This window comes from Syngnathoides biaculeatus, chromosome 23, assembly GCF_019802595.1.
Source record: "Syngnathoides biaculeatus isolate LvHL_M chromosome 23, ASM1980259v1, whole genome shotgun sequence".
Taxonomy (NCBI): Eukaryota; Metazoa; Chordata; class Actinopteri; order Syngnathiformes; family Syngnathidae; genus Syngnathoides; species Syngnathoides biaculeatus.
The window spans coordinates 13,610,241-13,638,161 of record NC_084662.1 but is presented as its reverse complement, the minus strand read 5'-3'; the positions used below and the strand labels follow the sequence as shown (position 1 = coordinate 13,638,161).

General features: G+C 44.2%; 1 protein-coding gene across 2 annotated transcripts in view; it reads left to right on the top strand.

Moving 5' to 3' along the window:
* Positions 1-27,921, top strand: part of LOC133496231 (protein eva-1 homolog A) — a 295,444-nt gene that overhangs the window by 121,134 nt on the left and 146,389 nt on the right. The gene's annotated exons all lie outside the window — the stretch shown is intronic.

The window sequence follows — 27,921 nt, the reverse complement described above, 5'->3', positions numbered from 1 at the left end:
GATTTAAGGCTTTCCTGCGCCCTCTCACGGCTACTTCTGCAATGGCAGCCTTTTCTTCCCAGTCAGCCAAAATGAGCATCCCAGATGTTTTTGTTTGATTGTTTTTTTTTTTTTTTTAACTAAAAGGAAAAAATACAATTCGGGATGCTGAACTTTTTTTTTTCTTTCAAGCAGTGACTCCCACTGCTCTGTGACACGTCTAAGGCATTCTCATATCCGAGTGCATTATACAGTTCTAAGCATCTTATGCTTGAATGTACTCCAACAGAAGAGCTGCTGAGTACTGCTTCTAAAACATGTCAACAATTAGTACGCGTGGGTGTCGGGTTCGTCGACAAACAAAGAAAGCAACAATGAGTCGAAACAGTACTTCCGGGAAAGAAGAATGAATAAACAAGTCCTCACTTTTAGTGGATACAGAGTCATTCGGGGACAAAACAAGTCTCGAACGCACCGGAATCAATGCGGAATTAGAGCGTGTAAGACTGCTTAAGATTTGACAGCAGCAGGTATCCGTCTTTTTAAGCAAAAAGTGCTTTGGATTCTATTATCGCATTATTGACACATGCATCCACACATTAGAAGCAAGGACAAGCAAGTGTGTTGAGTTGCCTTGCAGCAGGCGTCCTGACTGCAGGCATCCAATCATATTGCATCGGTGTTCTTCTCAATTGGGGCTCCTAATAACGACAATTCACCCCATCCATCCATCCATTTTCTTTGCCGCTTATCCTCACGAGGGTCACCGGGAGTGCTGGAGCCTATTCCAGCTGTCAACGGGCAGGAGGCGGGGTACACACTGAACTGATTGCCAGCCAATTGCAGGGCACATACAGATAAACAACCAATCACACTCACAATCACACCTAGGGGCAATTTAGAGCGTCCCATTAATGTTGCATCTTTTTGGGATGTGGGAGGAAATGGGAGCGCTCGGAGAAAACCCACGCAGGCACGGGGGAGAACATGCAAACTCCACACAGGCGAGGTCGGGATCGAACCCGGGTCCGCAGAACTGTGAGGCCAACGCCTTACCAGCTGAGGCATCGTGCCGCCCCGAAAGAAAAACAGGGATACTTAATTGTCAGACTAAGGATACTTGATTGGTACAATTGTGGTTGGTGGAGGTCTGAAGATGTACCGCACAGGTGCCAAACTCAAGGGCCGGGGGCCAGATCTGGCCTGCTGCGTAATTTTATGTGGCCCGCCCAATGCTTCGTATCCCACTGGGGGCCTCCACTCCCTGAGAAAGGTCGCGTCAGGAAGGACATCCGGCGTAAAAATTGTGCCAAACAAATATGTGCGTTCATCTGAGATGACACGCTGTAGCGACCCCCCCCCCCAAAAAAAAAAGGGACAAGCCGAAAGAAACTTACTATGATGTATTTAGAGGATATATTTTAGATATGTAAATCTTTACAGCATGTAGTTTGGGAAACACTGCTCCAATGCAATATTGTGTGTACAGCATTGGCATGACCTGCAAAATATTTAGAATTTTGAAATATAATCAATTATAAATGTAAAAAAACAGTTTTCTTTTTTGTATTTGCAAGGTCGTGGATTGGTTGTGACTGAGTCATTCTCGAAAGAAGAATTTGTGGTTCTTTTACAAGGTCATGAGCGGCATTTGGAGGACGTTACTGATTGTATAAAATGACCCCTGTTTTTTAAAAATTCGATAAAGATTAAGGATTTTATGTAACACTTTATGTAGAAAACCGTGTTACCCGAAAACAATGTACAGCTTTCTGAACCTTGCGACCGAAACCTTGAATTGCCCAGTAGCAAAAATGCCTGGCTGTTTCTTCTTAATTGTTTGAGCCGGAACTGTGAGGTCTGAAAAGGTCATTTTAACATTTTTCATTCGCGCTGCTTGAAATTTCTCATTTTCCGGGTCAACGTGAGAGCAATTGCATTGCCGGAATTACCGTACTTTAAAGTAAATGGAAAACAAATATTAATGAATCAAGGACAGGATGCCATTGAGCAACATTTTAATTTGTCAGAACCGCAGAAAATCTCAACAGAATTAAAAAAAAAAAAAATATATATATATATATATATAAATATATATATAATATTTTTTTTTTCAGTTGTTTGACATAACAAAAATGACTACTGTAATGTTAAAACTGTGCTAATTTTAATTCTTAAAAATGCTAAAGTGTCTAAAGTTGCATATTATGCAGTCTGTGATCCCGCTGCTTTTACAGATGTTTCATCTTTCTGCAGTGGTTATCATTTCAAAAAGTATTTCGTGCCGGTAGGGAGAGCCTGATGTTTGCAGTTGTGATGTCGGCAAAGGACGAGTTTGTTGTTCTTGCATTCTGTTGCAGCTCCTGATAACAAAGCGATTGAACCATACCGGCGGGCTCAATAAATGTTGGGAAATCCTGCTATAATGTGTACAGTAGGCAGTGGTGCGTTCAGTTGTCCCTGGGATAAGACAGTGTTGCTTCAGCGCTAGGTGGTTGTAGCCTGGAGTCATCCCCCCACCCCCTCCGACCTTTTTAAATGACAGCTTCCAATATAGGACCCATCTGTAAACGCACACACTGATATTGACATAGGGCAACGTTTACACCAGGGGTGTCAAACTCATTTTTTCCGGGGGCCACATTGTTGTTCCGGTTTCCCTCAGATGCGCCATTATGACCGTGGAACAAGAATATTTAATCATCTCATCATATTTACATCATCATTTTAAGAACTAGTTTTGGAATCAGAAATCAAGGGTAATGTGTTTTTCAAGTATACACGTTTGGTAACACAAAAATAAGATCTCAACTTTATCATTTATGATATATGACAATCTGAAATTTTGGTACGGATTTTTACAAGAATCATGGAAATTGACACTCTAGATTTGGCTTTGCGGGCCACGCAAAATCATGTGGCGGTCCAGATCTGGCCCCCGGGCCCTGCGTTTGACACCTGCGGTTTCCACAATAGTTTCGATTCGAAGGCCAGCTGTGAGAAGGAGGAGAAGCGACTTCCTCCTCTTTTCCCAGTCAAACAATGGAAGATGACTCTAGCAGGACGCGGGATTGTATTGCGCTTTCATATCAGCGCCGCAAAATAATGACGGCTGCGGTAACGTTAATGCCAGCGGTGATCCTTTTCTTTTTTTTTTTTTTTTTTTTTGTTTTGTTTTGTTTTGGGCTCGAGTTCAAACAGCCAGTGAAAAGTGAGAATGTGCAGCTGTTGTCTCATTCGAGGACAACTAGCAGGGAGTTTCCTGGGACCGGGGGGGGGGGGGGGTGAAGACGGTTCAAGGAGTGGGGGAAAAAAAAAAAAAACCTCCCCACAGGCTCTTGTCTTTAACTTTCTCAAACTACTGTTCGGCTCCGATGCTCCAACAGCTACAGGAGCTTCCTATGTGAAACTAAAACACACTGGAGAGTCGTCCCCACACCCCCACCCCCCTCCATTGACTGTCAAGTGTAGAGGGGAACTTGCAGTGATGCTGCTTAATTGCCTGGTGGACCTTTTGATCCATTCGGATTTCAGTCATGTTTCTCATTAATGTAATAATGAGAATTTTAATTAATCCTATTCAAAGTCAAACTGTCCCCAACATGAAACATTTAATTTAACTGGACAGGCCACAAGCAGCATTTTCTTAGCTATCGTAACATCTGCGCAATGGACGTCACGAAAACGTTGGACAAAGCTGATGCATCGTTTTAACCGCTCACCACTTCCCCACAGGAGGCATATTAAAGGTCGAGCGTCGGGCCTATAAACATTCAAAAATAGGTATTGTAATGAAAAATACATATAACATTATTCACGTCAATGTCTATACGAAAAAATAAATAGTGGAGATCGTGTCATCAATGCGCAAAGTTGCGGAAGTCTCATTCGACATTTAAATGGTAGCCATATTGCCTGGATCTTCTGTCCGTGACATCACATTTGCCTTCCGCCCGATCCACCTCCGTGGCGGCGATGAATAACGGTGCTCAAGACCCTCAGCGATGACGCCGCTGCCCGCGAGCGATGACGGCACCCCGGCCAATCCGCCTCCCCATCTGATCCACTTCCGCGTCTGCAACAAACAACACCGCTCGCAGCCGCGAGCGACGACAATTCCGCGGCCAAACCGCCTCCCCGTCCGATCCACTTCTGTGGCGGCGATAAACAACGCCGGCCGCGAGCGACGACGACGCCACGGCCAAACCGCCTCCCCGTCTGATCCACCTCCGCGGCAAAGATGAGCCAACGCGGCCGGCGGCGCAACAAGCCACCCCGGCCGAAGCCGTGATCGTAAGTCAGGAGTGCTAAATGTGTCGATGTGGTCATCAGATGGCTTCTGCGCAGCAGCCGCGGAAGGACGGCCTCCGCCAAGGCCTTGTCGACAAGGCTGGGGGCGATCCACAAGACCGTGCGGAGGCCGTCCGATGCACACATTGACACATTTAGCACGCCTGATTTACGGATTACGTCCCCCTCGCCCCAACTATTGTTTATTTAGTAGCTCTATACAAACCTACCTGTCATTTGGAACCCATGAATCTCTCATCCTTTGCACCTGTGCAATCCATTTTTCACAACGAACCGGGTCTTTCGGAAAAGTTTGAAGAGTGAATCCATCCTCCCGAGTGTTCAATCAAGCAATATCCAGCAATACAACGAGCCGGCATTATGACTAACACGAAGGAACAAAGAGCTAATTTCCTAATAGAAACAAATGAGTCCGCTGTACGTCACTTCCTGCTTCTTCTCCAGAACAAATCCCTCGAGAGGATTTTCATGGCGGGAGTTACAAAAAGCCATATACATAAAAATCATGTTTTGTGGTGGACAAAACGGATGGGTCAACGCCGGCTGCCGTTTTTTTCATTCATAACGTACCAAAAATCATGCATTTTATGACAGTGGACCTTTAAGTAGATGCAACACTGAAGAAAAAATAAATACAAGATGCCATATCAAATACAAGAGGGTGAACCAAATAATATATCAAAGACAACAAGGGGCAACATCCGTGTTGTATTTAATGCTAACTGTGACGCAGACCCCCCCCCCCCCCCCCCCCCCCCCCGTGCTCTTCATCCGCTGCTCGACTAGCATGGAGATGGTTAAGCCATTAGGCCAGTTCTGATCAAATATTCATAAGTCACCCACAGTGGATGTTGCTAAAACAAGCTGCTACACTGATGTAGGCGGAGACGGTCTTATGTGCGTCATCAATTAAGTTTTTATTTTTATTGCTCTGACGATTAAGTTATTTGTATCAGAATCATCTTTATTGGCCAAGCATGTCAAAAACGGGGGAGTTGGAGCCACTCGAGTGTAACAGCGTGACATAAAAAACGCAAGTACGGAGAGTCACTGAGTAAAGGAAAGATGCCAGTGAAGTGCTCACGTTGATGCAATGATAATTGGGCAAATTCCGGAGAGTCGTTAAGCGCTTAAGTGGACCGTAGTGCGACGATACTGATCAACAACGCTTATGCAAATCACATAGACTGACGACGCTATAACCAAATACAGTCATGTAACAGTAGAGCTGCGAGGAACTGCCAAAATGTCACGGCGGGAATCGTAAATCAACTGTTGAAGAAGTTCTTGGGAATCGGGGAAGAAGATATTGGAAAGTCTGCTGTATCTCATGTTCGTTTTTGTTTATTAAAAAAAAAAAAAAACAAAAACAATGTGCTGCAGTGTCCTGCAATTCATAGTGAATTGTTCCTTATGTCATCATTATCCCAAAAATCATCTCAATAGTGACATCTGGGCAAGCAAATCAGCCTCAAGTATATTTTCACCTTTAAAATTTCCATCTTTTCCTGCTGATATTATTCAAGTAGTTATTTCTTTTCTGATAAGGGTCCAAAATGACTTCATCATACAGTTTGCAAGGCCCGTAGGAGAGGGAAAAAAATGCTCTAGCGAGTTCCAACACAGCACTGAGGAATTTTTTTGAACAATGCCAGCTAAATGCTTTTACTCACTATATAATCAATGGGGCAAATATGATATATGATATGATTTCCCGTGCAAAAAATTCCCCCGTGTGTGTGATTTTGTTATGTAAATGTTGGACCCTTTTAGAACATGCTTAATTGTGTCTATCTTTTTTTGTTGTTGTTTTTTTTTTTAAAGTGAAAGGAAAGTGGAATCTGTCTTGTTCGATCATGCCCGCAAACCCTGTTGGGGTTCAGGTCTACCGGTTCAATCAAACCGGCAAATGCGATGAGTCACGCGGCGTCACGTAAGAACAAAACGCCTTCAGGCACACTTGGACGATCGCCCGGAGGGATTCGTTCCTCTGTCGCCTCCGAGAAACATAGTTTTGAAAACGACTTCCGTTGCCAGGTAACCGTTTGCGGAAGTCGATTTCGGCGCGTCAGGCGTCAACCGAACACGATGCGCCTTTTCTGTCTTATCGCCGTGTGATGACTTGCGGGGCGGTCTGCCGGTGCACGTGTAGAATGCGTCAAGGTATTTCGCGCATTCCGAAGTGTGTGGGAACGTTCCTGAAGATGAGCGGCGATAAGTCTGTTTTGACAGTTTCTCGTCATTTTACGGAAGTGAAAGTAGAGATAAGGTGCGTTGTTGTGTTTAAGCAGCAGGAAAGAGTCAACTGTGCAACCTTCAAACTCGAATGGCCCAAAGGTTGTACAGTGTGCAATTTGACCAAAAATATCAGAAATAATAAGATTTTGAAGTCACGCACAACGGAGAGTTCAGTTTCAAAACAAAAAAACACAACGTTAAATTGACCTTCTGATTTAGAACCCAGGCGCCATCTTGGTTTTGGTGAATTCAGGTCAACAAAACAATCCGGTTCCTGATCTCCCGTGTACCGACTCCTGCCAGCCCACTGACTTCCCTCCTACGCCTGACGTTCTTGTTTCTGCTGCTCCCGTTGACTGCCTGCCTGATCCCCGACACTGGACCGGATAAACACGTTTTCCCGAACTGCCTCTGCTTCTCCCGAGTCGTGCATTTGGGTCCAACCCCGTGTTCCGGCCGTGACAAGACCCAGCCACACCCCACCTTCAATGCTCTGACTGAGGGAAAGAGGTTGTTCCCCAAAATCTCACAATACATGGCCGCGGTCATCCTCTCCTGAATACAGTGCAGTCGTTCTTTCCCATGTGCAGAAAAACACCCCCAAAGCATGATGCTACTACCCTCATGCTTCACAGTTGGGATGGTGTTCTTGGGATGGAAATCATCATTTGTCTGACCTGATTTGTTATGACCAAAAATGTCTATTTTGGTCTCATCTGGCCACAAAACATTCTCCCATGACTCTCCTCTGTATCATCCAAATGGTCACTGGCACATTTAGGACGGGCCTTGACGTGCTGGTTTAAGCAGGGAAACCTTCCGGCCATGCGTGATTTCAAACCATGACGTCTTAGTGTATTCCCAACAGTCACCTTGGAAACGATGGTCCCACATCTTTTCAGGTCATTGACCAAGTCCTTTCGTGTAGTCCTCGGCTGATTCTTCACCTTTCTAAGGCTCATTGAGACCCCACGAGGTGATATCTTGCATCGGGCTCCACTTCGTCATGTTTAGCTTCTTCCATTTTCTAATGATTGCTCCAACAGTGGACCATTTTTGACCAAGCTGCTTGGCAATTTCTCCGTAGCCCTTTCCAGCCGTGTGGACTTGTACAATTTTGTCTCTGGTGTCTTTCGATAGCTCTTCGGTCAATTATTTTCGATCAAAGCGCACTTCTTGTCGTAACGGTTTCCTGAAACAACATCTAACGAGCCCCGATAACTTTCCAAATTCTTTTTAGCCATTATTCGTCACTTTCAACAGTCGTACGAACATTTGTGTAACCCCAAAAGCCATAGGGTGAACGGCGCGTCAGTAGAGTGAACCCATCCAACATCGCCGGATGTAGTCACATGGTCGAAAACAGTCTATTATGGAGAAATGCGGTGAAAATACAAAAAATAATATTAGAGTAAAAAGTTACGTTGCTCAAGTACATTAACACACAGGCACACGCTGTGGGGCAATTATTGTCAAACGATAACCGAACAGAGAACTCATTTGAAGCAAACATAAGTCTCCACACCCTCAAAACTCCCAACTGTCACATTAGCATCGATGCTAATAAAAAAAAAACCTACAGACCTGCTTCAAATCATGACAATGATGGACTACCTAATCTTGCTTTAAATTGTTTTTTTTTTTTTTCTTTTAGCATTCACATTAGCTTTTTAATGCATACGGTACATTTTTATGTGCCCGTATTGGGCTTGACCGTTTGTTTATTCATCGAATTGATCCATTCCAGACCTCAACAGTTGCCGTCGGAGCGTAAAATGGTCGGTAATGGCGCGTCACCGTTCCATGGATCACATTTCCAGTTATAGATCGCGTCGTGACCGTGAATCAATTGCTGTGGCCCCGAAGGTGAACATCATTAGAAAGCCCGACCATCAACTGGAAAGCAATATCGCTGATGGATTAACAATAAGGGCGCCAGGCACTGAATCTACTCGGTTTGATGTCCCGCGCCATTGTTGCGAACATGCGCAACATTATTATCCCCCAAAGTCAGCCTGTGAGAAACAACAACAAAAAAAAACCCAGAAAAACCTGAAGTCCGAGTGTTTAAAGTGGTACGCGTAAATCCACGTTTACTTTGACAGCTTTACTGGCCTGTTGGTGCTGTTTGTAGAAAGCGGAGACTTTGGCCAAGTTTGTTGGCTCGTGAATCACGCAACGGAAACCTGTTGCGACTGATGTTGATGCGGGGGTCACTCAAACAGACGGCGCAGTCACAGGCCGTTAAATGCGCTTAATAAGCAAAAGACATGCTTAAATAATCAACGTGTATATCTGTCCTGTGTGTCCCGTTTTTGGGACACCGAAGATGTCCGGCAACGTTTAACTTTGTAAACGAGCCGTCCAGGTGGATTTTATACCAGCAGATGCCAAAGTACGGCCTGTGGGCCACATGCAATCTATTCCCGTCTTTAATCCGGCCAGCTCATGGAGCTTTTATACGATCATTGATCCTGTTATGTCTGACACATAAATTTAGCAATTCGTTTTTTCATAAAATTGGTCAAAAATGTAATGTATGTATTGAGCTTGTGCAGGTACATCATAAAATCACATGACCGGTTGGGCAAAGCATCATTCAATGTTAAGTCGGTCGGAGACGACGCGAAAATATGTCTTATAGCATGACGCCCAGAGTCTTGTCCAATACCGTTAGACATTTAGAAGTGGAAAATAAATGAAGGTATGTGGAAAAATTAGATGAACTCGTATTTAATGCCGAAGTCGATGTTTTCGCTGATAAGAAATTGGACTGTTAATTCACTTCCGCTTGTCTTGGACAGCTGGATCCACACATGGATCTGGTGAGTAAGTCGTCAAGATTTCCACGGAAAAGTTTGAAAGCATATAAAAGTCTGGACACATACGAATACTTCGTTGCTGGTTCTGTTCTAATCAGGAATAAATCCTACATAGTGACGGTTTTGACGGCTCGTGAACGCAGACGTGTGTTTGGCGACACGTTAACATTTGCCGGAATCCATCGATCTTTTCGACTAGTATTCAATACAAATATCAATATTTAAATAAATGACCCCTGTTTTTACAGTAACTGTCATTCATTAACTATGATTGGGGAAAAAAAAAAAAGAGGACGGAGTCGTCTACACAGAACGTACACAGAAGCGATTGCAGCCACACGTTAACCTCCGTAAACCTCTGTGACAGTTTTTTTTTTAAAATACCCATTGTTCTCAAATGAGCCAACTTGGCATTATAAATACTTCTTGGTAATTTGAAATTGAGAAGAATAATTCCTACCTGAAGTGAAGTGATCGCTACACAGTCGTGTGTATTTGGTTGGGCAACATCCATCATGTTTAATTGCCAAAATCCATCGATATTTTCTGGACTTTTCACCAATGTCGAGCAACTCTGTTTGACTGGCAATATGGCGGCGTGAAAATGGTGACGTCACGTGCACGAGCTCTATACATCCATCTACCCATTTTCCGCTTATCCTCATAAGGGTCATGGGAGTCCTGTAGCCTATTGCAGTCTTCTCCGTGCAGGAGGTGGGGTACACTCTGAACCGATTGTCAGCCAATCACAGGGCGCCTAGCAACAAACATGCATTCGCACTCACAATCCCACTTAAGGGCAATTTAGAGTTTCCATCTGTTCATGTTTTAATAAAACTCAATGTAAACGATACAAAAAAACAATATTGATTTGCATAAAGCAGTTTTACAGATTCTACATGCACATTTTAGCCTGACGCATTTGTCCATTTGGGGGGGGAAAAAAAAACACACATTTGGCAAAGGCCGACTTGTTCTAGCAGGTGTTTTGATCCAAAAATGCAGATAACGCATAATCATGATTATGGCTGTGTGAAAGCCAGTTTGAGGGAGCGGGCCAGTGCGGGTCTGAGGGAAGAAGGTGCAGCGGGACGTTATTACGCAAAATAGCTTTTGTGCGTGCTGTGCGATGATCGGCCGTAGATACGTGAAGAGAAATCTAAACAAAGGCGGTTTGATCGCGCAATCTTGGAAAAGCGAGCAAGAAAAAAAATCTATGAACACCAAATCAACCAGAAGCATTTGTAAGTACGTCTTCACTTCTTAAAGGACTCAAAGCGGACGAAATAAAAGATGAAATTCCTCTGAATATGAAGTGGTTTATACAATGGTTTATCTACAGTAAATAGCCAAGAATAATGTGATACTTGTATGCATAATTTTTCTATACATTATACCTTTTCATTCATCGCTTTATGGGTCAATAAAAGTTGACTTAACAAAGGTTTTTCACTATTTTGTCACTGTCCAACCTAAAACGTGTAATATTCCATCCCAAAACACTTTTTAAAATTGAATTTAATGATAATTTCAAATACGTATAGCTATGTATTGAGTATTAATTTTGTGTTCGCTTAAAAAGCCAAAAGCCACAGCAACAATTCCAAAGTCGATACGAGATAATGTGGACTGCCTAACAAGTTGGTTTTGTTTTGTTGCCATTTCCCCCTTTTAATGGAAATTACTTTTTGGCATTCTGACAGGCCAAAATTGCCTAAAACTGCGAAGAATTAAAGTGCAATTTGTTACTTCGGAATTAATGACCGACAAAAACATTTGCATTGATACAAAAATTTGGATTAAAAACGTCATTAGTCGAAACCATTGATTCGGAAAATCTGTATTTTTTAAAATACATGAACTTAAATTAGATGCAGTACTAGTTCAGTGTGACAGTAAAGTAGTTGTAAAATGCTCCGCTCCCCCAACACCTCCCTCTGCAATAAGGAAGTCCTCGGATTAAGACGGTCCCGACCTAAGACGTTTCGACTTTACAACGCCCATTCGCCGTCCGCCATTTTGTCTGGCTAATGCTTGTCCGTGTTTGTGCGCCAGGAGTATCTTCGCATTTTTCGCCCTCCTTTATAGACATTATGGCCCCAAAGAACAAAGCTGTGTCTTTTAGCAATCCTTCTGCAGCCAAAAGAAAATTCATTACCATGGAAACGAAGCTCAAGATCATAAAAAATTTGGAGAAAGGAGAGACACCAACACCACCAAGGCTTCAGTCGGTCGACCGTGGTGACAATTATTAAAGACAAAGCCCGTATTTTAGCGCATGTGAAGCGTTCCGTTCTAATTTTGGATATAATGATCGCAAAACAAGGTTTTTTGATACTTGTCGAGATGGAGAGGACTGAAGACCAGGTTCCTTCGCGATAGCTAAGCACAGCCTCCCCTTCTTTTTCTCCATCCACCTCTCAGCAGTAATGCTCAATACGTCATCTTGTTTATTTCAATGTATTTGTTTTTCATAGAAAGTATTTTGATGTAAGTTCTGATTTTAATGGTGGAATCCGACTTGAGTCGAAGTTCGAGTTAAGTCGCTACTGTAGAAACGGATCTCAGTCGTAGACCGAGGGCTTCCCTCTTGTAGAAATAGTAATATTCAGTTGTCTATGCTATCAGCCTCTGTAAATACAAAATACCAGGCGTAGTCATGTATTAGTATAAATGGTGACGCTACAGTGACACTAGTGACTAAAGTAAAGTATCCTGGAGGAGGTCCGCCATCTTGGGGGTCATGTTGAGCCTTCTTTAGACAGCAAAGTAGTTCAGCGTGATTCCGCAGTGCCTCTGCTGGTTGTATCCAGGACTGCAGTCACCACAACGGATTCTCTTCAATCGTCTACCATTGAAATTTATTATCGTATTTATGTATTTATATTATTTTATGGTAACCTCTGCTTATTGTGTCATATCCCAAAGGACCAGTGAACCCCGAGGAACCGTCAGTAGGTCATTGGACTCTTTTGCCCCTCCCCCCCACCCCCCTTCTCCTTTCTCTCCCCCATCTTTATCTCCCCGGCATTTGTTTTGATCCTCAGGGGTCATTAGCCAGGCTAAATGTTTGTCTGTTCACAAAAGGAGACGGTTAATATGTTTCAACGCTTCCATTCGTCAGCTCTCTTGTCTGCGGCTGCTCGTCGTGTGTGTGTGCGAAAGGGGAGCTCAACGTCTCAACTGGCATTTCAAGACTTACAAGCATTTCAACACCTCCGGCAGGGGGGGTGGGGGGAGGCCTTCCGAGTGTGTTTGTATGTGCACGTATGTACGCGGCTAAATGCATTCCGCTTCCAAGGGTTGGGTTCCCAGCCGGCCGGGGTCAATATATCACACCCGACATCATCAGTGAGCGGTTTGGAGGCGAGGGAAAATGGAACGTTGGGTTTCCTGCAAACATGCGCCGTCTTGTCCGTTCGTTCCAGTCAGATTAGCTTGACTTACGAGTACCGGGTTCGGGGTGAGGGAAGAGAGGGGGCGAGAAGCTGCATGGCGGCAACGGTATTTACTCGAGAGGTGAGAAGGAGGAAACCAGAGCCATAAATTAGGAGTCAAATGTGTGTGTTGACAGGAAGCAGTGTTGTTGGCGCTGTTGTGATGATATCGCTGGTGATTTGCTTAAGGACCGGGACAGGAAGTTGGCGGTCAGGGAAAAAATGGCTGTCCTAACGGCGTTTAGCTATCTGCGGGCAGAGAACCCATTTGTCTCTGCGACGAGTGATTCTTTCCTCCTGTGCTCGGGCCGATTGCGGTTTTCAAAGCGCCGGTTTGATCTACCGTCTTTGACTTGATCGGAATGATCTGTCGCGGCGTCAGTCAGTACGAGTACAACCAAAGGCATTAAATAATCAAAACGAATTGAATCAACATGTAATGACTCGTAGGAAAAAATCACCCGACCTGGCTCTTTGGGTTTTCGGTCCTGATTGAGCTCATCTGTCCCGAGCCTGCTTCAAAGTTGAAATGTGTTTCACTTGTCTCTCACTTCTTGCACCAATTTGTCAGACACCTCTGATGAGTTATAATACCCTAGACCAGATTTAAACTCAGTCCTTTCGCTCATTTCCAAAGTCTGGCGCTGGATCCACGATAGAGAACCTCATGAGTAACCATCCCACTTCTAACACCAGGTACCGGAGAACCTCAAAACCTCTCCAGATTTGAACCTGGGTTAGGGTATAACAGTTAATACACAGATACTTGGTCACACCATGGCTAAACACCCCACTTCTGACACCAACATACCTGAATAACTTCAAACAAATTTTAACCTGGCTAGCTTGACTGATTTCCACAGTCCGTTGCAAAAATTGTTCTCTGACCTAAACTGGACACTCTGCAGCAAACATCCAGGCTAGCCATCCCACTTCTGACACCATTCAACAAAGAACTCTCAACGGTTGTCGACTCAGCGAAGGTTAATGGGGTTGAAAAATCTCTGGACTGACCATTGACGTTGAAATGTATGTCGGACAGGAGTTGTCTGTAGTATGTGGATCTATGTCCCTTTTACATCTGTTAGAATGATTCAAACTTGGTGCGCCATTCTTAACCATCCCACTTCTGACTTCATTTGTTAAACAAAGAGCAGCACCTGCAATTTAGATTGCAAACTGGGTCTATAGTTTCGGAAAACTTCCTTGACCACAACAGCAAAGAAACCGTCGGTATTCCCTTGAAGGGTGTTCGGCCCATGTGTAATAATTAGCTAAATATGATGTCAAATCACAAGAAAATGAAGGAGCACATCTGGACAGTAATTACAAAAATATTTTCGCTGCATTTTAGCCTTTTGTCCTTATGCAAAATATTTTTCTAGGTCACATAAATAACAGTTTTAGTGTGGATATTGAAATATGTTGATATACTGTAGACATTTTTCACTCCATTTCCTAAAATGGATTCTGTATCTATCTTGTCCACCGTGTGTACTGTATACAGTGTATGTTTATTGAAATACCCGTGTTTGTGTACAGTGTTTAACTGTAGCCAAGATGCGTGTGTGTGTGTGCGTGTGTGTACATGTGCATATGTGTGTATTTTTAAAGTGCATGCAGTTAAAAGGCAGCTACGTCCTAATGAGATGTAAATGACTGCAGGAGGAGGTGTCCCGCTCGTTCAATATGGATGGGGGCGCACCTCCAGCTTTGATATTTTGATGTGGAGAGTCGGGGGAGTTGTCATAGCAATGATCCCCCCCCCCCACCTCCCCTTCACCCAATAACAACAACAAAAAAAAAACTTTCAATCCTCTGGAGAATTGTCTTCAACTGGGTACTGACAGACGTGTGCCAGCCTTCTTTTTTTTTTAGGTTTTGTTTTCCCTCATCGCCATCATTGTTCATAAGAGGAGTATTCGAAATAAATGACAGCTCCTTTAATAGCATTAAATTCAAATAAATGTCTCGTTTATACGGCCTGGGGAGCCGAAGCCTATCCCGGCTGACATCCGGTGAAAGGCGGAACACATCCTGGATTGATCGCCAGTCAGGCACAGGGAACATAGAGAGAGTACCACTAAATCTAAATCTGTTTTGATGTACAGTACAACCTCGGTTCTCGACCAGAATCCGTTCCAGAAGGTGATTCGAGAAGCATTTGTTCAAAAACCGAATCGATGTAGCTCCTGGGACACGTCTGCATACAGAGTCTGCGTTATACACACCGGGAAAAAACCCAGAAATAACAACGCGCGTGGCCCGACCATCTTATGCACGACGCGTGTTGTTATTTCCGCGTTTTTTCGCGGTGCGTTCAAATTCACAATAACAGCGCGCTTCGTGGGTCAGCTGGTCGAGCTGCACGCGTTCTTTCTGCGTTTTTCGGCGGTGTTGGAATTCACAACAAAGCGGCGCGTCGTGTTATTTCCGGGTTTTGTCCGGGGCGTTCGAGTACCGATTTTCGTTCGAAAAATGAAGCAAAAAAAAATCTCAAAATTTTCATTCGAAAACCAATTTGTTCGAGAACTGAGTATTCGCTGTATTTATTTAAAGATCCACGTCTAGTTTGGAGGACGAAATCTTTTTAAATTTTCCTACGATCAAAGTCTGACGGTCATGTTATGCTTTGTATGGATATGCTTTTCATTTCCAAGATGGTGACGGGGTTACAGGCGCAGAGAACGGCTCGTATGCCGCGCACGGCGCCGACCCCTGCCGCTGTGCGCGTTTAGCGACGTTGACGGCTGCCACGAAGGACGCGTCGGGCGCCCTGTGTCCACTGACAAGGTTATGCGCCAGACGTAGCACGCCGCTCCATCTGTTCGTGTCTGCACTTGCGTGCGTGCGTGTGTGTGTGCGTGCGTGTGACACGTTACCAGTCAGCGAATGCTTCCTGCATCGTCTTGGCTGCAGGACGACTTGCAGGGAAAGAATCGAAATGAAGTGGGAGACCTTGAAGGTGGAGGACCATGGGAACAAAACAGAATAATTTATCATGTTCCCATGCTATATTGATCATTCGTGCCCCTGCCGTAGTGCAGATTTTTTTTTTTTTTGCAGTACAGATATACAATTTTAATCCTGGATTGTCACTTGCGCGCGAGGGAACAATGGGAAATCAGTGAGGCTTCTCACAGTTTGAAGCACTGAGGTTAAAAAAATACGAAATATAGCCACACAATTATCAAAAGACAATTGCAGAACATGCAAATTTGGGAGATGCATATATGCCTTATTACTATCATAGCAATACCTTGTCTGCTTTTAAGGGTGTGGCCAAGTCAGTCTAGTTATCACAAGTTTAGTTCAGTGTTGGCATCTGCTCAAAAGTCCCTATAAGTGTTTTCATTTCTTTGTGAGCCTGACCCCCACCCCCCACCCCCCAAAAAACATACCTGCAAGTGCAACAATAAATGCAAAACAACAACAACAAAAAATCACGAGCTGCTGTCGGCCACAGCTCACACCCAAACACTCGTGCACAGGCTCGCCAACGCCACACACCACCCTACGGGGCACGTATAATCCCAAACTTTTTGTCCAGTTTAAAATTTTAGTCCTCCTTGTTTATGCCTCGTTCTTAGTCCCCCAGGGGTGGTCACAACAGGGTGCTGTTGTTACCCGTCTCGGCTGGTGTACGACCGTCCTGCATACCAAAGGGTCGTAACTTCACTCTTTATGTATGAGTGAGACAATCCTGGGTGGGGGCAGGGATGTCAGGAAATTGTTGTACGCAGAAGATAGGCGATTCCTTTGTTTAGAGACAGCTTTTCCAGTTCGGCGTGGATGGCTTTTTTCACACCTCTTTCAGACCAGCTGTCCTCTTTTTTTTCATTATTATTAAAAAAAATAATAATAATGTCTTCTTCTTGGGATGCAAATAAACCGGACAGTCCGGACCTGAAAAATCAGGTCGCTGATTTGGTGTCTTGCACTTCTCATTGCACTGCACTGCATAAACAATAAAGAAGAAAAAGGAAAAAAAAAATTCCACTTGTCTGGATTCAACATTTGTGGATTACCGTGACGTGGATGCCCGAGAATCTACACTGATGTCCGTTCATTTAACACACTACAGAACATACATATATATATTTTTTTTCATTGAAATATGATTAGAATTTTTTTAGAGCACAGGTGTCAAACTCAAGGCCCGGGGGCCAGATCTGGCCCGCCACTTGATTGTATGTGGCCCGCAAAGCCAAATCTAGAGTGTCAATTTCCGTGATTGTTCGAAAAATCTGTACCAAAATTTCAAATTGTCGTATATCATGAATGACAAATTTGAGATATTCCAAGCATTTTTGTGTTGCCAAATGTGAATAGTTTAAAAACATATTACCCTTGATTTCTGATTCCCAAACTAGTTAATAAATTGATGATGTCAATATGAGATGATTAAATGTTTTTGTTCCACAGTCATAACTGCCCTCTGAGGGAAACTGGAACAGCAATTTGGCCTGGTTTAGAGAGTGTTTTGATTAGTTTAAATGTTCTTAAAGGATGTAATAAGGGTGAAAATAATACCTTGCGGTACGAGTGGAAAAAGTGTAACAATTTTCAAGATGAGAGCTGTTTGGGTGATATATTTTTTAAATTTATTTTACTTGACTTGCATATAAAACCTTGAGATTCACATTTGAAATAAACATTACTTTGCTAGCGATCTTAATGCTAATACATATTGTGAAACACTACAGAAGAGCTAGCGAATACCATTGGTGACACTGTTTTTTAACTCTTTAATCAATGGATATTTGAGCACAAATGGACAAGCAACACATGTAGATAGATAATACAACATGACTCACTGGTGTACATTCTTAATCCTCTGCAAATAACTAATTTTACCGTTTTGTCTTATTGAGGTTTTGACCTCTCCAGGTATGTCTGTATTATACTGCCCCCTGTTGGCCAAGGCGCACACACATGAAGGAACAGTACTGTGTCCACCGAACTGAAACCCCAAACATGTAGCAAACAATTATTATTTTTTTACATTCAATTGAATTATGTCGTGTGTGTCTCTGGTCTCTCTCTGTAGCTCAGATTGTCACCAGTTGCGGGGGAGTCTGGAACGTACTCCCTCGATTCACCGTCGTTTGAACAACGCTCAGACCCCCTCGGACAAAATGTTCCTCCCTGGTCCCAGCGGACCACTGCGTCTTGTCATCATTGATCATGCTTAACTGTCAATTGACGCTCGCTCCTTGTGAATAGATTCCAGTAGCCTACGGCCATTTGACCTTTCTGGTGTCCGCAAGGTCACGCCACCCCCCGCCCTCCCGGAAAAAAAAAAAATTCTTCTTCCTCCCGCCTGTCGTCTTAAAAACTTTGTCATGTGGTCCTCTAATCAATTAAGCCCCATCTGACATTCCTGTGGTGTGAGGTCATGCCAATGTTTCCTTGGGGGGGGGGGGTTCTTTCTTGACCTAGCCCCGCCCCCCTTTCGTTGAGCCTCTTTCCCACTCTCGCCAAAGTGTCCGTACAAGCGTAAGGCATTTGATTATGATGCTTCTGTTTGTGCTTTTGAGCTTATCGAGGGGAAAAATGCCAGGAGATTGTCATGTTAGTCGGCTCTGTCTATGAACTGGGATAATATTGTCGAAGCCACAGGTGTCAAACTCGAGGCCGGGGGGCCAAATCTGGCCCGCCGCATGATTTTATGTGGCCCGAGAAGGCAAATTATGAGTGTCTTATTCCATGATTTTTTTTAAAAATCTGTACTGATTGAGATATTGCAAGCAATATTCTGTGCCCAAACAACAGCAATAGTTCAAAAAACGATTACCCTTGATTTGTGATCACAAAGCTAGCTCATAAATTTCATCCGTAAATATGATGAGGTGAAAGATTTTCATGGTTTCCACATTCATAACAGCCCTCTGAGGGAATCTGTAACTGCGACAAAAATGAGTTCGACACCCCTGGTCTTTGCGATCCTGAAAACTCCAAAGCAGTGAACCCCCGTTTATCATGGGTGATGCATTCCAGATAGACCCACAATAAGTGAAAATGTATGATATATATCGAGGAAAATAAATCTGTAGTTTTATCTCACCCTGCTTTAAACACATCAAAACACAGTCAAACTTATAGAAACCATTTTGAAAGTATTCCTAAGGACTTCTCTTCGCTCTCTTGCCGGGAGTAATAAAATTAAGAGCCACTGTGTGCATGCTTCAAGTTTTTTTTACATCACTCCCGACTGAAGCTTATTTTAGAACTGACCCGTTAAATAAATGAGAAAATATTATTCTAACGCCAACATCTCCAGCCAAGAATATAATTTAATCTAACGAAAGTCCCCTGGTTTAGTGGAAACATATAATGCACATCAGTGTTTTATTCCCCCCTGTGTGGGATGTATGGAAGTAATGTGACTCTCATTATTGCGTATCTAATCAATCCGGATGACATCACGTTTCTAGCTACTGGCCACTACGCGCCATTTTCTTCACTTACTTTTGAGAATGGAAACAGCTGCCTGCTTGGTTTTGACAAGCCAAGGGACACCCTCAGATAATAAAATGTTCCGAGCTCGACGATCGTCAATAAATGTCATTTTGCCCGACCGCATCCGGTGGAAGCATGCAGTTGAAAATTTCCTATTGAACTATACCACAGGTGTCAAACTCAAGGCCCGGGGAGCCAGATCCGGCCCGCCGCGTGATTTTATGTGGCCCGCGGAGGCAAATCATGTGTCGCAACTTCCATGATTTTTGTTCAAATGTGTCCCAAAATTTCAAATTGGCATGTCATAAATGATGGTGATGAGCGATTTCAAGCGTTTTTGTGTTACCAAACAACAATAGTTGGGAAATCCCCGTTAACCTTGATTTCTGATTCCAAAACTAGTTCATAAATTTCATGTGTAAATATGATGAGGCAGTTAAAGATTTTTATGGTTTCACAGTCAAGGCCCTCTGAGGGAAACCCTAAGTAAAATGTGGCCCGTGACAAAAATGAGTTTGACACCCCTGAGCTATACAATAAACACATTTTAACATAAAATACAAAGGTTTGCGTCAAACCCGTCATTTTACTGCACTAGTTTTTTTTTTTTAAATTCAAACAAACACCGAACAGAACTGATTAACAGGAAGCAGTCAAGTTCGACACATTTTCGATATACCGTAATTCCCAGCCTACAGAGCGCACCTGATTATAAGCCTCACCCGGTACATTTGTAAAGGAAATACTATTTGGTACATACATACGCCGCAGCCGTGTAAAAGCCGCAAGTGCCCACATTGAAACACGAGATATTTACAAAGAAAGACGGTACACAGAGGTTAACACTAGCACCGCCGCGCTAACACTAATGCTAAAGCTGCCACGTTAACAGGGTTAAAAAAAAAAAACATAATGGTAAAAATCACGCAGTCGCGGCAGTAACACGCTAGCGCAGCGATAACAGGGCCGGTACCTGTAAAAGTCACTTCCTCGGCACATATATTCCACCGGTCTCACTCTTACCTTTTCCGCTCGAGTGCCCCCTTGCGGCCGTTAGAAGAAAAAAAATGCACAAATTAGCCGCATCGGCGCATATGCCGCAGGGTTGAAAGCGTGTGGAAAAAAGTCATGACTTATAAACCGGAAATTACGGTAACAGCAAAGATTTTCTCATCTTGACAGAACAGCAAACAAAGTGTAGAATTTTTGTTTTCCTTCTATAATTTCTTCTCAATTACTTTAAATTGTTTTAAAATATTTTTTTAAAGGAACCAGTTTCCACAATCCAAATGTGCAACTTTCCTCCATTTGTTCTTGTTTTTTTTTTCCCCCCCAAAGTTTGTGTATAGCGTGTTCAAGTTTGCATTTTCAGGCTCAAAACTCACATTGTGATATAAACAAATATAATATTGGCTGCAACCACAGCTTAACTATCGTGCTTTGCTTGAGTAGAAAAAAAATACAGCGATGCCTCGATTCTCGACCACAATCCGTTCCAGAAAATGGTTGGAGAAGTGATTTGTTTGAAAACCGAATCGATGTTTCCCATTACAATGAATGGAAAAATAAATAATGCGTTCCAAGCCTAAAAAAATTGGGCTTTTTAAAGCATTTTTTTTAGCCTTTCATGATAATAAACTGCATAGTAGAAATGCACGTATAGTATAAATACTTTATAAAAGAAAATAATTTAAGAAATATACTTATTTTTTGCTTAAAATGTATGCTTTAATAGTAGAATACGCCAGGCTGGAAATGCATTGCCGTATCTGTAGCGACTCGGCCCCCAGCCTTGTAAAAAATTTTTATTAACAAAAGTGCAGAATAACTTTAAACAAGCAACATGCCTTCTTTGGAGCCATAATTGGGGGTTAGTACTGTAGTCCTCGATAAGAGATTTTTTTTCGGGGGAGGCGTTTGAATTGATAACAAAACGCGTCGTGGGTGGGTCAGCTGCTACCACCCCGTGCATTATGTGATTTCCGGGGTTTGTCGGGGGCGTTCGAGGACCGATTTTCTTTCGAACAGAAGCGAAAAAAAAAAACACCTCAAAATTTTTGTTCGAAAACGGAGACGCTCGAGAACCGAGTCTTTACGGTACTCCAATTCTTGATCCTTTCCATAAAAGGATTTATTGTTGAAAGTGTGTCCTGCATTAGAGTAATTCAATAGTGCGGAAGAATACAACACTCCAAGTCGACTGGGTTGGGCTTTATGAGCCCGAGCGCTTTACAAATGACTCGATGGGTGGATAGACACTGTCGAAATTATATTCTATACGTTTTCCAAAAAAGGAAAAGCATCATCGCACACATGACACTCAGGCACTAATGAGAGGGGTCCCAGTCCTATATATCAATGGCAAGTTCAGTTATGGTCGCATCATATCGTGACGTCCTCACACATGACATTCTTGTTTACTCCCTCTCACATCCTCTCTGTGTGTGTCCCGTGATTTGCATGAGGCCCGCAACCGCACTCGGTAATCACAGTGCTAAATTTAACAGTGGGGGGGGGGGGGGGGGGATCAAAGGCCTTGTTATCTGCCCCGTGCGCCTAATGTAGATTTCTTAAACTGCGCCGTGATCTGATAAACGTGGCGGGCGAAACATCTGCACGCCTGCTGGCCTGCACGGTAGCGCGGAGAGAGAGCGAAAAGACTTGATTTCATTGCCAGCCTTTAATGAAAAGGAGGAAGTGGGGGGGAGTGGGGGGGAGGTTCGACTAAATGTCTTGGTCACGACTTGCTCGGAATACGGAAGTCGAGCCTCGGAGGATCAATTGTGTCCGAGTGGAAGAGAAAAACGGGTGGGCTAGCGGGTTGTGGGATTGCGGACGGAGCTGAACAGGAAGAGCGATCGCCTATGGCAACTGAGACTTCCTGTCGGATCCAGGTCACTCGGTTGCAGCGTGACACTACGGGGGTGGAGTTGTTGTTGGGGGGGGGGGGGGGGGCTGTAATCGCAATAATCAACGTGATTAGCTGGAAACAAGCTGCAGCCTCAGACCTGCAGTCAGGATTCTCAGCCACCCAGGATGCAGAACCCTCAGAATCCCGGCATGGCAAAACGATCCTGTCCAGAATGATTCTTGACATTTGATTCTCTTGAATTTGCAGATTTTCTTTCGCCGATTAAACAAATGACATTTGACCGAGATTGGCCAGCAAGCATTTTCGGGTGTATCCCGTCCTAAGTCAGCCGGGGGGACCCCAATATTGACAAGCGATATAGAAAACGGATGGGTGAAATGCGGTCAAAGGATTCCTACTTGACCGCATTTGGCGCCGTCTTCCAGAGAGCCGAGCAATCCGGAAGGAGACACTCGCAACAGATACGGCGTGGACACGTTTGGGGTTCGTGACCGCATGTCGAATATTTGATTGTGAATGGTGGGAACACGAGAGGCACTTCCTCCTCAGCTGGCCCAGAAAATAAGCCAACGCCGAGTCCCAAATAAATCTCCCCTCCTGGGGGAAACAACTCCCAGCAAAACGTCAACGGCTATTCGGTCCCAGCACGACATCACTCATGATATATCGAAGTAATAAAGGTTTCAGTCTTTATGCGAGTCTACTCTAATGCTGTTTTCTTTTGCATCGAAGCCAATTTTCGGACTCATTCGGCCACCTTTGCCCCTCAGTGTCAGTGAGTCGGCGTTCTCCGACCATCCATCTCTTTGTGTCCAAACAGCTTGTCAATCAAAGCGCTGGCACTTCCTGTTTACCTGTCCCATTGACCCTCTCTGCCTTTCGGACGACCGCCCGGCGCTGAGTGCCTGAGGACAAGCGAGCACTCAAGCGGGCCCAGCTTCAAAGTTAAGGCAAAGTTTACCCAGAGTTGAGCTTCCACAGGCTGCCCTGTCCTGTGCGCCGTGCTGGCGTTCAGATAAGGAGAGCGCTTCCTGGTCCGAACAGAGAGCGAGAGGAGCGCCGAAAAAGAAAAGAGACAAACAGTTGAAGCGTTATCATTTGTTTAAAAAGCGACTCAGTGGTCCAGGGGGGGAAAAAATTACTTGTGTTGGTTTGTGTTGGGGATTTGCGTAATGCTCATTGTGCTGTCCGTGCTACTGAATAGAGCCGAACCCGCAATATCAAAGCGAGGGGTCACTTTGAACCCGGGAAACCAGGCACACGCTAATTGTACATTCGTGTGGATTGATGTCGTCCCATCGCAACTTGGTGTTATGGCTACCATAAGGCGTGTGCGCGCAGGAGAAAGTGATTGAATTAAATATAATGAATAGTAATGCAATCAAACAAATGAGAATAAATGAAAATATCGACGGAACGGTGGCGCTGCTGGAAAGCGTTGGCTTTCACAGTTCTGAGTACCCGGGTCCGATCCCGACCCCGCCTGTCTGGAGTTTGCATGTTCTACCCCGTGCCTGCGTGGGTTTTCTCCGGGCGCTCCCATTTCCTCCCACATCCCAAAAACACGCAATATTAATTGGACACTCTAGCTCAGTGCTTCCCAAAGTGGGGTCCATGAACCCCCAGGGGGTGAAAAACGTCTTTCCAGGGGGTCCGTGATGTGAAAACGAAAAAACGAAATGGTCTGGAAGCTAATCGTGATGTGAGAATTGCCCTCTCCAGTGTTGAATCGCGTTTTGATTTATTGTGCAAAAATGAAAAGCAAGAGCACGTGAGCCGCTAAAATTGAGTATTTCTTTGGACCAGAATCGTATCGCTGCGTCCATTATTGGCAAAAGTTGAGGTTGGGGGTCCGGGCCCAGGTTGACTTTGGGAAACCACTGCTCTGAAATGCCCATAGGTGTGATTTTGAGTGCGGCTGTCTGCCTTGTGAACCTCGTGAGGATAAGCGGCTAAGAAAATATCTTCAAATCACCCAAGAAAATGAAGGGAGATACAAGTTAATGGTCTGTTATAGTTCAGTTGGATTTAACGTTTATGTCATTTATTCCTTTAGAACTTTTTACTGGAAGCCCGTCCAGTCCCGTCCAAACCTATTTTGCTCAAAGTCCCCTCCCGCCTCAACTGCCAAAGTTGTACAATGGAATAGATCAGGGGTGCTCAATGTGTAAATGAAGACTGCCTGGTTGATTGCGGGACTGCGTGCCAAAAAAAAAAATTAAAAAATAGACGTAAGTCAATGTTCCCTCTAAACTGCACTCGTGCGCAATTTTGAAATTGAAAGTATAACATACAGCGATTCAGTTTGTGGCATTTTGTAATGTGATTCAATGAGTGAGGGATGACTGGTTGTTACATCCAATGCCACAATTCACATACGTACTGTAAAAAAAAAAAATGAAAAGAAGAAGCCACTGGTTTCTTTTAGGCAACACACAGAACTTTCTCTAATAACAACCGATACTCGCCATACTTTCTTTTTCCTGGTTTACCTTACACCCGCCCCCTCCCGCTCTTAAAGACGTACACTCATAATTACAAATGTTACAGTACTTACGCAGCCCATCAATGTGTTTTATAATGACGGCGTCCACAGTCTGGGCAACGTATAGCAAAGACGAGCTAGACCTGCTGCTTATGTTTACTTTCGATATTAATGGAGAAAGTTAAAAACGAAATGCTGTTGTTTTAAGATGCAATGACTGTCGGAGTATGTGAATTATCGAAGAAAAAGTGATTAAACTGGACAAAATTTTCTCTTTTCTGAGTGGGACAGGTCTGGTCTGAAGACAAAGTAGAAAGTGCAGGATCAGATGGTGTGTCATTTTAAAATTCCACCTTGACAAAGCCTGATCCAGGATGAAAGAACAAAAATTCACCTTAAACAGTTTTGGAGAATCATCATCATCATCCCGTTGTCGGTAACTCACGAGAGGCTGGCTGCTTGAAAAGTAGATCTTGGGGTAAAAAAAAATCTGGGCACCCCTGGAATAGATTAAGTAAAATTGTCATGTCGGCCCGCATTACGTTGTAGTCTACGTTAGACCTTCCACTCTCCGTCCTTCCTGCAATTGCCTTTTTTTCCAGTGTTGAACTCGCCGGTCTCCTTCCAATAAGGCAAGACATTCCTCGATGTCTGGGCCCCAGTCCTTGACCCGATGGAGTCCAGTATTGACCGCCTTGTGAACTGGGAACTTAATGATTGTTCTGTTCCTGCCACGTCTCCGTCTAATAGTACTGTAAACCAACAGGCCCTTCAGCTACATTGCCTCGCCGCCTCGGTATTCCTACAGCAAATTAGGGAGGAAAACCAAAATATTCGCTCATCTGTCAACGAGACGAGTGAAAGGGGGCGAAAATGGGGAGCCGTTTAAACCTAATGCGTTTAAATTAGTGGCTAACTGTTAAAGGGGAAAGCGGATGTCCGATTCGAGAGATTTGCGGGTCATCGGTGTGTGGATGTTCGCCGACGAGGGCGGGTTGACGGAGGGGACGGGGGGGAATTTCCGAGTTTAAATAAAGGGCCTTGTGAATTTTAGCAAATGAGCAGTAATGTCGGAGGAATGATGGCGATAATGATGCATTGGACAGGACATTGAATTTAGGTTGCCCCCCCCCCCCTCAGCACATACAGGAACTGCTTGTTTGTTTCAAGCTGTGCCGTTTCCTGTCGGACCGGCTGCGTGGGTGTGTGTGTGTTTCGCTGCGATAATCAGGGCAGGCGTGTGTGTGTGTGTGTGTTACCCCAAAGTTTTCCCCCATGCTATAGCTGCCTGTTCAAAGCCCCGCCGCAGCTCGCGAGGACGGATGCGATGCGCCGGACAACCCACGGATGAGATCACTGCGTGTCCAACAAGGGACTTCCTCCCTGCACAGGAAGTGGAGGCGCAGCTGAGAGAGAAAGGGTTCTTCCTCTCTGTTTTTCCAGTATCCCCCATCCTCCTCCTCCTTGACTGTGATCCACATTTTGTTTCAGGAATGAGATAAAGCATTACTTGCCCCACCCCCACAAAAAAAAAAAAAAAAAACCCAAACCAGGAAGTGCTGCCTTTTTTTGTTTACGCAAGAGAGGTCCGGCCAAAGTCACCAAAGGGCCTCTGGGAGTTTGGAAATCCCCCCACGCTTATATCCCCTCATTTGTGAAGTGGACATCCGTCATGCATTGGCGAAACTTTAAGTGTGTCTGCGCGGGTTTACGGTCGCGCGACGCTTTGGCGGGAGAGCGGAACAGAAGGGCGTCTGTGTCCGTTGAGGTTGGGCGTCGTTTGAATTTGAGCCGTTCCGGTCCTGACGCCGGTTCCTCATTTCGATTCCGGTTCCAAACGGTTCTCAGTTACGATTCTTTTAGGAAGTTGGGTCGAAAAATTGAAATTTATGAACATCCATTTACGTTGTAGCTCTGAGCATCGACTCCTGTGAACATTTGACTCATGGTTCTTGAACCAGTGTCAATATCATTTATAATTTAAATATGTTTAAACTTGATTTCCTCTTTTAAGACTTTTTTTTTAAGTGTATACACCAGAACTCAGCATTTTGGCACAAAATGTAACTTCCCACGACAACAGTGAAAACAAAAGTGATATGACACAGCATGAAAAAGTAATGAATGAAGCCAAATCCATATTTAAAGTTTGTGATATGTTGAGAGAACCTTAATGGGAATTTTGTCCCAATTCATTATGATGTAAAGTCGCTAGTTTGACCTTTGGCGAAGTTTAAAGGTCCACTGTAATGAAATGCATGATTTTTAGTATGTTATTAATGAAAAAATGGCACCCGGTATGGAGTCATCCATTTTTTCACCACAAAACATGATTTTGACGTTTATGGCTTTTTGTAACTCCCACCACGAAAATCCTCTTGAGGGACTTTTTTTTTTTTTTCGAGAAGAAGCAGGAAGTGACGTACAGGGCAGTATCGCACTCAAGCGGTCTCGTGTGTTTATACTAGTTTTACCTGCTGGAAGGTTGCTCGTTGTTCCTTCGTGTTAGCCAAATGCCGGCTCGTTGCATTTCTGGATATTGCTAGAACACTTTGGAGGATGGATTCATTCTTCATACTTTTCCAAAAGACTCAGTTCGTCGTGAAAAATGGATTGCACAGGTGCAAAAGAAGAGAGCTCCGTGGGTTCCAAATGACAGCTAGGTGCTACCAAGATAAAATAATAGTTTGGGGGGGGGACGTAATCCGTAAGTCAGGCGTGCTAAATGTGTCGATGTGCCACCCTGGCCGAAGTCGTGATGGACGGACGCAGTGCCACCGGGGTGGCTCATTGCGGCGCCGGGCCGCGGTGGCTCATCTTCACCGCGGAGGTGGTTTGGCCGTGACGTCGTCGTTGTTTGTGGGTGGCGTTGTTTTTATCACCACCACGGAGGTGGATCGGAGGGGGAGGCAGTTTTGCCACGCCGTCGTCGTCGTCGCTCACGGCCGCTGTTGTTCATTGCCGCCGCGGAGGTGGATCAGTTGGGGAGGTGGTTTGGCCATGATCCGCATATCATCTAAATATGGCTCGAAACGATAGGGTAATATTGCCCTGGTAACTTCACTCAATTGTGAGATGTTCTTTTCTTCAAAAAGAGCTTCCATGTCAGAAGTGGGGTGTTCGTCTCACATCGTAGGTGCCACAGCGTGTTTTCAATGGCGAATGTCCCAGTGTGACATCACGGACAGAAGATGCAGCCAATATGGCGACCATTTGGATGTCAAATGACACTTCCGTAACTTTGCGCACGGATGACGTGCTCTCCGCTCATATTTATTTTTTTGTATTGACATTGAAGTGAATAATATATGTATT